The following is an 11,565-nucleotide window of genomic DNA, read 5'->3' as shown; positions in this document are numbered from 1 at the left end:
ATCTGGTGAGCAGAGGACAAAATAAGAAAAGTTGTTTGTAAAAGACGTTGTCAAACATGATTTGTTTCCTTCAAATTGAGTTAGTGAGTGACTAAGCGGAAACTACGATTTCTGTATTAACCTTTAGGATGAGTTGCGATTCGCTGCCAAAAAAGCTTGGCCTTGTTTGGATGTGAGCAGGAAATGGGAGAGATATAATGTGATTGGAGTGTAGGATGTCAGGTATTCTCTCTGTGGCAGCCAAGATGAGAAGGAGCTGGACAACGCAGTCCCTGTCGCTCTGAGGCTAGTGGCTATGACTAATAATTGATGCATCGCTTGGATAAGGAAGGGACTGGAGGAGTTTGCGGGAAAAATAATGAGAAATTGGTCAAAGTGAAGGGTTGCAATGACTGCAGTGGGCATCTCCCAGGACTCTTGGGGTGTAAATATGATCGTGTGATAGTCATAGGAAATGTCCAGGTAAAGTAATGAGTCATGACATAATTAGGAGTCATTCTTGAATTGCAGTGGTAAATGCTGTCCCTTGACTTTGACACCATTTATATAAGAACACTTTCAAATGAAAATAACTTGTTGGGAAAAAATCTTTAATTTAACTTAATAAGAAAACATAAGTCATTTTTATACTGCAAAACATATATTTGTATGCATTGTATAAACTACTGGGGGCTAGCAAATTGTCTTGACCCACTGGTGATGTCTGTGTAGAGGTGTAGTGACATGTTGGGATTTAGAGAAATCTATATTATTTTGAAGGCTAAGCAGTGACCTAAAGTATTTAATATACTGTATAGCTCAATAAAAGGATATTTAAAATAGGTTGCATGAGTTAAAATACCTCATGATAAGCTGCAGACCATATTTACCAAGAGTTTTCATCTATATATTAGCTGCCCATTTACCACCACAAACCGATGCTGGCACTAAGACCGGACTCAACAAGCTGTATAGGGCCATAAGCAAACAAGAAAATGCACATTCAGTGGTGGCGTTTCTCATGGCCGGTGATTTTAACGCAGGGAAACCGAAATCGGTTTTACCTCGCTTTTACCAGAATGTCACCTGTGCAACTAGAAGCGACAAAACTCTAGATCACCTTTACTCCACACACAGAAATGCATACAAGACCCTACCTCAACCTCCCTTTGGCAAATAAGACCATAACTCTATCTTCCTGCTTACAAGCAAAAAGTACCAGTGACATGCTGAATGTGGGAGTAGTCCAATGAAGCGAATGCTAAACTACAGGATTATTTCGCTAGCACAGACTGGAATATGTTCCGGGATTCATCTGATAATTTTGAAGAGTTTACCACATCAGTCACCAGCTTAATTAATAAGTGGATCGACAACGTTGTCCCCACAGAGAATGTGCATACCCCATCCAGAAGCCATGGATTACAGGCAACATCCGCACTGAGCTAAAGGCTAGAACTGCCACTTTCAATGAGCAGGACACTAATCCGGATGCTTATAAGAAATCACACTACGACTTCCGAGCCATCGAACAGCAAAGTGTCAATACAGGACTATGATCGAATCCTACTACACCGGCTCTGACGCTGTGTGTGGCAGAGTTTGCAAACTATCACGGATTACAAAGGGAAACCCAGCCACAAGCTGCCCAGTTACTTGAGCCAGCCAGACGAGCTAAATGCCTTTCTATGCTTGCTTCAAAGACCAGCAACACTGAACCATGCATGAGATTACCAGCTGTTCCAAAAGACCTGATCTCGCATTCCGTAGCCGATGTGAGTAACAAGGTCGCAGGGCCAGACGGAATACCAGGACACGTACTCTGAAAATGTGCAGACCAGCTGGCAAGTGTCTCCACTGACATTTTCAACCTATCCCTGACCTGGTCTGAGATGCAAAATGTGTTTCAAGCAGACCACTACAGTCCCTGTGCCCAGGAATTCCCAGGTTAACTGCCTAAAATGACTATCACCCTGTAGCACTTGCATCTATAGCTATGAAATGGTTGGTCATGGCTAACATCAACGCCATCATCCCAGACACCCTGGACCCACTCCAATTTGCATAACGTCCCAACAGATCCACAAATGACTCAATCACTGTTGCACTCCACACTGCCCTCACCCACCTGGACAAAAATAATGCCTATTTAAGAATGCTGTCCATTGACTACATCTCAGCATTTAACACCATAGTCCCCTCCGAGCTCAGGACCCTGGGACTGAACACCTCTCTCTGCAACTGGATCCTGGACTTCCTGATGGGCCGCCCCCAGGCGGTGAGGGTAGGCGACAACACATTTGCCACACTAACCATCAACATGGGGGACCCTTAGTGTTTGCTTAGTCCCCTCCTGCACTCCCTGTTCAACCACGACTGTGTTGCCATGGTGCACGATTCCAACGTCAACATCAAGTTTGCAAACGACGCGACGGTGGTAGGCCTGACCACCAATGACTGAGACAGCCTATAGGGAGGAGGTCTGAGACCTGGCGGTGTGGTGACGGGACAACAACCTCTCCCTCAACGTCAGCAAGACAAAGGCACTGATCATGGACTACAGGAAATGGAGAGGCGAGTACGTCCACATCGATGGGGCTGTAATGGAGTGGGACGAGAACTTCAAGTTCCTTGGTATCCACATCATAAATACATTTTTATTTTATTTATTTCACCTTTTATTTAACCAGGTAGGCCAGTTGGGAACAAGTTCTCATTCACAGCTGCGACCTGGCCAAGATAAAGCAAAGTAGTGCGACAAAAACAACAGAGTTACACATAAACAAACGTACAGTCAATAACACAATATAAAAATCCATGTACAGTATGTGCAAATGTTGAAGAGTAGGGAGGTAAGGCAAATATGCCATAGAGGCGAAATAATTACAATTTAGCATTAACACTGGAGTGATAGTTGTGCAGGTAGAGATACTGGGGTGCAAAAGAGCAAGAGGATAAGTAACAATATGGGGATGAGGTAGTTGGGTGTGCTATGTACAGTGATCGGTAAGCTGCTCTGACAGCTGATGCTTAAAGTTAGAGAGGGAGATACAAGACTCCAGCTTCAGCGATTTTAATATATATATATTTTTTGCAATTCGTTCCAGTCATTGGCAGCAGAGAACTGGAAGAAAAGGCAGCCAAAGGATGTGTTGGCTCTGGGGATGACCAGTGAAATATACCTGCTGGAGCGTGTGCTACGGGTGGGTGTTGCTATGGTGACCAGTGAGCTAAGATAAGGCGGGGCTTTACCTAGCAAAGACTTATAGATGACCTGGAGCCAGTGGGTTTGGCAACGAATATGTAGTGAGGGCCAACAAACGACAGCATACAGTTTGCAGTGGTGGGTAGTATATGGGGCTTTGGTGACAAAACAGATGGCACTGTGATGGACTACATCCAGTTTGCTCAGTAGAGTGTTGGAGGCTATTTTGTAAATGACATCGCCGAAGTCAAGGATCGGTAGGATAGTCAGTTTTACGAGGGTATGTTTGGCAGCATCAGTGAACGAGGCTTTGCGAAATAGGAAGCCGATTCTAGATTTAATTTTGGATAGAAGATGTGAGTCTGGAAGGAGAGTTTACAGTTTAACTAGACACCTAGGTATTTGTAGTTGTCCACATATTCTAAGTTAGAACCGTCCAGAGTAGTGATGCACGTCGGGCGTGAGGGTGCGGGCAGCAATTGATTGAAGAGCATGCACTTAGTTTTACTAGCATTTAAAAGCAGTTACAGGCCACGGAAGGAGTGTTGTATGGCGTTGAAGCTCGTTTCGAGGTTTGTTAGCACAGCGTCTACTGAAGGGCCAGATGTATACAGAATGGTGTCATCTGCGTAGAGGTGGATCAGAGAATCACCAGCAGCAAGAGCGACATCATTGATATATACAGAGAAAAGAGTCAGCATGAGAATTGAACAGGTGAACCAGGCAAGGCAGTCATTTGAGAAACCAAGGCTATTGAGTCAGCCGATAAGAATGTGGTGATTGACAGAGTCGAAAGCCTTGGCCAGGTCGATGAAGACGGCTGCACAGTACTGTCTTTTATTGATGGTGGTTATGATATCGTTTAGGACCTTTAGTGTGGCGAAGTGTAGACGATACGGTGGGATTCAAAATGGTCAGTGATCTGTTAATTAACTTGGCTTTCGAAAATTTTTGAAAGGCAGGGCAGGATGGGATACACAGTTGAAGTCAGAAGATCAAAGACGCCACCCCCCCAATAATTATTTTTTATTTTTTTTAAATGCTGAAACACAGCAAATATATCCAACAACTTTGTAGGGTCACAATCTTTATGTAGTCATTGCGTGCTATGAAGATGGGACCAAATACTTAACTTTTTACTACTTTAATACACAAGTGAATTTGGCCAAATACTTTTGCTCCCCTAAATTGGGGGGGACTATGTACAAATACGGTTCACCTGAAATAGATGAAAATACCCTCAAATTAAAGTGACAAGTCTGAACTTAAACAATGACTGTGAGGTTAAATATCAAACATTTTGAAGTATAGAGCCAAAATAAATAAAACGTTGCTTTACTTTGCCAATAATACAGATTGCACTGTATATCTTAAAAGTATGCCTACATTCAGGTATACTGTTGAAGTCTGAAGTTTACATACACCTTAGCCAAATACATTTAAACTCCGTTTTTTATAATTCCTGACATTTAATCCATGTAAAAATTCCCTGTCTTAGGTCAGTTAGGATCACCACTTATTTTAAGAATGTGAAATGTCAGAATAAGAGTAGAGAGAATGATTTATTTCATCTTTTATTTCTTTCATCACATTCCCAGTGGGTCAGAAGTTTACATGCACTCAATTAGTATTTGGTAGCATTGCCTTTAAATTGTATAACTTGGGTCAAACATTTCGGGTAGCCTTCCACAAGCTTCCCACAATAAGTTGGGTGAATTTTAGTCCATTCCTCCTGACAGAGCTGGTGCAACTGAGTCAGGTTTGTAGACCTCCTTGCCCGCACACACTTTTTCAGTTCTGCCCACAAATTTTCTATAGGATTGAGGTCAGGGCATTGTGATGGCCACTCCAATACCTTGACTTTGTTGTCCTTAAGCCATTTTGCAACAACTTTGGAAGTATGCTTGGGGTCACTGTCCATTTGGAAGACCCATTTGCGACCAAGCTTTAACTTCCTGACTGATGTCTTGATGTTGCTTCAATGTATCCACATAATTTTCCTGCATTATGATGCCATCTATTTTGTGACGTGCACCAGTCCCTCCTGCAGCAAATCATCCCCACAACATGATGCTGCCACCCCCGTGCTTCACGTTTGAGATGGTGTTCTTCGGCTTGCAAGCATCCCCCTTTTTCCTCCAAACATAACGATGGTGATTATGGCCAAACAGTTATATTTTTGTTTCATCAGACCAGAGGACATTTCTCCAAAAAGTACCATCATTGTCCTCATGTGCAGTTGCAAACCGTAGTCTGGCTTTTTATGGCGGTTTTGGAGCAGTGGCTTCTTCCTTGCTGAACGGCCTTTCAGGTTATGTCGATTTATAGAACTCGTTTTACTGTGGATATAGATACTTTTGTACCGGTTTCCTCCAGCATCTTCATAAGGTCCTTTGCTGTTGTTCTGGGATTGATTTGCACTTTTCGCACCAAAGGACGTTCATCTCTAGGAGACAGAACGCGTCTCCTTCCTGAACGGTATGACGGCTGCGTGGTCCCATGGTGTTTATACTTGCGTACTATTGTTTGTACAGATGAATGTGGTACCCTCAGGTCTTTGGAACTTGCTCTGAAGGATGAACCAGATTTGTGGAGGTCTTTGCTGCTTTCTTTTGATTTTCCCATGATGTCAAGCAAAGAGGCACTGAGTTTGGAGGTAGGCCTTGAAATACATCCACAGGTACACCTCCAATTGACTCAAATGATGTCAATTAGCCTATCAGAAGCTTCTAAAGCCATGCCATTATTTTAGGGAATTTTCCAAACTGTTTAAAGGCACAGTCAACGTACACTTCTGACCCACTGGAATTGTGATACAGTGAATTATTAGTGAAATAAACTGTAAACAATTGTTGGAAAAATTACGTGTCATGCACGAAGTAGATGTCCTAACTGACTTGCCAAAACTATAGTTTGTTAAAATGAAATTTGTGGAGTGGTTGAAAAACAAGTTTTAATGACTCCAACCTAAGTGTATGTCAACTACTGACTTCAACTGTAGGTCTATAACAGTTTGGGTCTAGAGTGTCTCCCCCTTTGAAGAGGGGGATGACCGCGGCAGCTTTCCAATCTTTGGGGATCTCAGACGATACAAAAGAGGTTGAATAGGCTAGTAATAGGGGTTGCAAAAATTTCGGCAGATATTTTTAGAGGGTCCAGATTGTCTAGCTCAGCTGATTTGTAGGGATCCAGATTTTACAGCTCTTTCAGAACATCAGCTGTCTAGATTTGGGTGAAGGAGAAATGGGGAGCGGGGGGGCTTGGGCAAGCTGCTGCAGGGGGTGCTGAGATGTTGGTAGGGGTAGCCAGGTAGAAAGCATGGCCAGTCGTAGAAAATCCTTATTGAAATTATTGTAGATTTATCGGTGGTAAGTGTTTCCTATCCTCAGTGCAGTGGGCAGCTGGGAGGAGGCACTCTTATTCTCCATGGACTTTAATGTCCCAAAACTTTTGGGAATTAGTGGTATAGGATGCAAGTTTCTGTTAGGAAAGCTAAGGCTAGCTTTTTCAAACTGACTGAGTATATTTGTTCCTGACTTCACTGAAAAGTTGCATATCGCAGGGGCTATTCGATGCTAATGCAGAACGCCACAGGATGTTTTTGTGCTGGTCAAGGGTAGTCAAGTCTGTGGTGAGCCAAGGGCTATATCTGTTCTTAGTGCTACATTTTTTGAATAGGGCATGCTTATTTAAGATGGTGAGGAATTAACGTGTTCCACACACACCCACACAGTTGTGAAGAGGGCACGACAATGCCTCTTCCCCCTTCAGGAGTCTGAAAAGTTTTGGCTAGGCCCTCGGATCCTCAAAAAGTTCTATAACTGCACCATTGAGAGCATGTTGACTGGCTGCATCACCACTTGGTACGGCAACTGCAAGGCTACTGACTGCAAGGTGCTACAGAGGTTAGTGAGTACGGCCCAGTAAATCACTGGGGCTGAACTCCCTGTAGTCAGAGGAAGGTCCAAAAATATGTCAGACTCCAGCCACCCAAGCCGTCGACTGTTCGAACTGCTACCACATGGCAAGCGGTACCAGTGCACACATTTTGGAACCAACAGGAACCTGAACAGCTTCTACCCGTAAACCATAAGGCTGCTAAACAAGACTGCTAAATAGATCATCAAATGGCTACCCGGACTACTTGCAATTTGTCTCTTGCACTTGTTCTATGCACATACACTGGACTCTACCTACACACACACACACACACACACACACACACACACACACACACACACGTACTCTACCGGTCCAAAGTTTTAGAACACTTACTCATTCAAGGGTTTTTATTTTATTTTGACTATTTTCTAGATTGTAGAATAATAGTGAAGAAATCAAACTATGAAATAGAACATATGGAATCATGTAGTAACCAAAAAATTGTTAAACAAATCAAAATCTATTTTGTATTTGAAATTCTTAAAATAGCCTCCCTTTGCCTTGACACCTTTGCACACTCTTGGCATTCTCTCAACCAGCTTCATGAGGTAGTCACCTGGAATGCATTTCAATTAACAGGTGTGCCTTAAAAGTTAATTTGTGGAATTTATTTCCTTAATGTGTTTAAGCCAGTCATTCGTGTTGTGACAAGGTAGGTGGTGTATACAGAATATAGCCCTATTTGGTCAATGACCAAGTCTCATATTATGGCAAGAACAGCTCAAATAAGCAAAGAGAAATGGCAGTCCATGATTACATTAAGACATGAAGGTCAGTCAATACGGAGAATTAAGAACTTTGAAAGTTTCTTCAAGTGCAGTTTGAAAAACCATCAACCACTATGATGAAACTATAAGTTCATTCGAGTTACAAGCCTCAAAGTGCAGCCCAAATAAATGCTTCAGAGTTCAAGTAACAGGCACATATCAAAGTCAACTGTTCAGAGCAGACTGCGTGAATCAGGCCATCATGGTCAAATTGCTGCAAAGAAACCATTACTGAAGGACAGCAATAAGAAGAAGAGACTTGGGCTAAGAAACACGAGCAATGGACATTAGACCGGTGGAAATTTGAAGGGAAATAACATTGTGTGCAATCATTAATCATACCATTAGTAAAAAAAATATAAATAATGAAGAATAGATTTGAGTGTTTGTGGCCTCCATTTCAGAAAATCCTAATTTTAACAAAAATGTCTCATTGGTGGTGGTACTCCTACTGGTAGCACAATGTTGTCATAATGGTAACAAATATTTAGTCATTAAGCTACCATATTAGTTGATTTAGAATGGGAAGTACCCAAATGCATTTTTTTTTTTTTTTTACAAGACTAAGTATTTTTTGAAAAGGTCAAGCCCAAATGCCGCGGTAATTCAAGAACAACCCTTAGGCATTAAGACTGATGCACCAGGCACAATTACGAGCACTTAAAAATTGCTTTTCCTGAACACTTGTATTGCAAGGAGGTCATTCCACAAGTAGTGGCTTTTGTGTTGTGTAATTTTGTTCATTTTCACCTAATTTTAACTTTGTCATAAAGAGCACGTGTTCAACTTCATTAAACATGTTTTCTGATTTCCAGAGGTTAAATTCATAAAAAATAACTAAAAGGTGATTAATTAAAGTTTCAGGGTTGACTGTAACAAGGTTGACAATTTCATTTTAAATCAGCCATAACTCCCCTTGTGACCGGGGGTATAGAAGCTTGTTGTGTGCAATTGAATATATGCTTACAAAAAAACATTCACTTTAAAACAGAGTTTAATGGGTGTGATAGGAGAAAACAACTGAGGATGGATCAACAACATTGTAGTTACTCCACAATACCAACCTAAATGACAGTGGAAAAAAAGGAAGCCTGTACTGAAAAAAGATTCAAAAACATGCGTCCTGTTTGCAATAAGGCACTAAAGTAAAATTGAAAAAAAAAGTGAAATATTTATGTTCCGAAAACAAAGTTTTATGTTTGGCTTAAATCCAACACATCACTGAGTACCACACTTCATATTTTTAAGCATGGTGGCTGCATCACAGCCAGGTCACCCGTGATACAAGTCAGTATTCGACTCCATCCATGTCGGGAGATGACGTGGAAACTGGCCACTAGGGGCAGCAGTGAGCGATATCTTCAAGTTGGTTTTGTTTTTGTAGGGGGATGGGGATGGTGGATAGGCGTAAGCCAAAGGTTCGCATGTTCGAATCCAGCAATAGAAAGTTGTTTTAGAGATTTTCATTTTAAGCCTATCCAAAATTTTAACCCTTACCTTAACCATTCAGAGTTAATGCCTAACCTTAATATTTCGGAGTTAACCTAAACTTAACCTTAAAAATGTGGAGTTAATGCCTTAACCTTAAATACTTCCAAATTTGACATCTGGAACAACTTCAAAATGTTACGTTTGAGAAAGATGGATGAACGTGAGACTGTGAGAGCTAGTTGTGCATCATGTTATGGGTATGCTTGTCATCGGCAAGGACTAGGAATTTTTGGGGGGGATAAAAAGAAACAGAATAGAGCTAAGCACAGGCAAAATCCTAGAGGAAAACCTAGTTCAGTCTGCTTCCAACACACTGGATGACAAAATCACCTTTCAGCAGGACAATAACCTAAAACACAAGGCCAAATATACACTGAAGTTGCATACCGAGATGACATTGCATGTTCCTGAGTGGCCTTGTTTTTACTTAAATCTCCTTGAACATCTATGGCAAGACTTGGAAATGGCTGTCTAGCAATGATCAACAACCAACTTGACAGAGCTTGAAGATTTTATTTAAGAATAATGTGCAAAAATTATACAATATAGGTGTGCAAAGCTCTTAGATTTACCCAGAAAGACTCAAAGCTGTAATTGCTGCCAAGGGTGATTTTAGCATGTATTGACTCAGGGGTGTGAATACTTTATGTAAATTTGATATTTCTGTATTTCATTTTCAATAAATTTGCTAATTTCTAAAAACATGTTTTCACTTTGTCATTGTGTATTGAGTGTAGATGGGTGAGAATTTAAAAAAAATCAATTTTAAATTCAGGCTGTAATACAACAAATTGTGGAATAAGTCAAGGGTATCTATACTTTTTGAAGGTAGTAAGATGAAATGTCCTGCTGAACTGGCTGCCCTTAGTTGCTAAGCATGCATAACTGACAGCTGTCGTAAGCATTAGAAAAGATTTAGATATGACTTATGGTTGTATTTTTGTCATGTGAAATGGTTCTTTAGTGTATTCTTAGTTAATATGTAATACATAGTATAGTACATGGCATGGAATTCCATTTTTGTTCTCCTTCACAGAAATAACGAAATGTTTTATGGCAATTATCCATGTGCAATGGTTTTCATAGAAACATGTATGGCCGTTAGCCCTGGTATGATTTTGTAGGTGGCATGGGATTATATTCTTAAAGGCTTTAATGGATGTTCTACAGCATTATAATTTTTTAGAAGGATTCAGATTCTTACAAGGTCCCAGCACGTATCAATTGTGGCTGCAGGTTTAGGACATTCTCACTTCTTCGTTAATTACAATTTTTACAGCTGGTGTAACATTACCCAACTGAACTGTATGTCATGGAATGACATTTTCACCACCTCTTTCCCTAGCGGTGTCCGTGTAATGTATATATTTTTCCTCCTCTGGATCATCCTGAAAAATAAAGAGAGCATTTAGGTTTGCACTTTACCACAGTGGCAGATTAAGCCCAGTGCATTAATGGATTATGGTGGACAGTGACTTTTTCCTGTTTGACTTCAGTCAGTTGACCATTCAGTCCCTTGGATTACAAGTAGTATTCTCCCAGCAACAGTGGTAGATGGGGATATACTTTAGGTGGTGTATGCACACACACACACACACACACACATGTGCATGCCTCTGCCCATGCTGTCTCTCAAAGAGGTCACTCCCCTCCCAGATTGTTCTGCTCCATGCAAGAATTAAGATGTAATCTGGCCATAACAACCCAAATGCCTTTGCATGCATTGGAAGTTGAATGGTAATGGTAATCTTAACTGCATCAGTTAACCGTATCAGATCTCCCAATATGTTTTTTCCAGACACAAATTATTATGCAATATAAAACCAGCGTTGCACCATTGCATTAAATTGCATGATGCTCATTGCTCTGACACAATGTGCTGGATACATGAAAGCATCTCCTATTTTTCTGTAGTAGTGGCAATATCCGGAACGGCAGCATTGTTATTTTTTATTTCCAACCCTGGCCCACCGTTGACCTAAACTACTATCCATGTAAGAGGGCTATTGCAGGCCAGGGTTGCTAGTTTCAGTTACTAAATGGCACATGCGGAACAATAACTGACAGCATCACAGGTCATGGGTTTAAGATGGGATGCCAACATCCCTGTATAATTGCCAGGCGTAGAGCCAATTGTTTGATTTTAATGTGATTGATACTGCACCAGAAGCATGCCTGTTT

This window comes from Salmo salar, chromosome ssa01 (genome assembly GCF_905237065.1).
Source record: "Salmo salar chromosome ssa01, Ssal_v3.1, whole genome shotgun sequence".
Taxonomy (NCBI): domain Eukaryota; kingdom Metazoa; phylum Chordata; class Actinopteri; order Salmoniformes; family Salmonidae; genus Salmo; species Salmo salar.
This window is presented reverse-complemented; position numbering follows the sequence as displayed.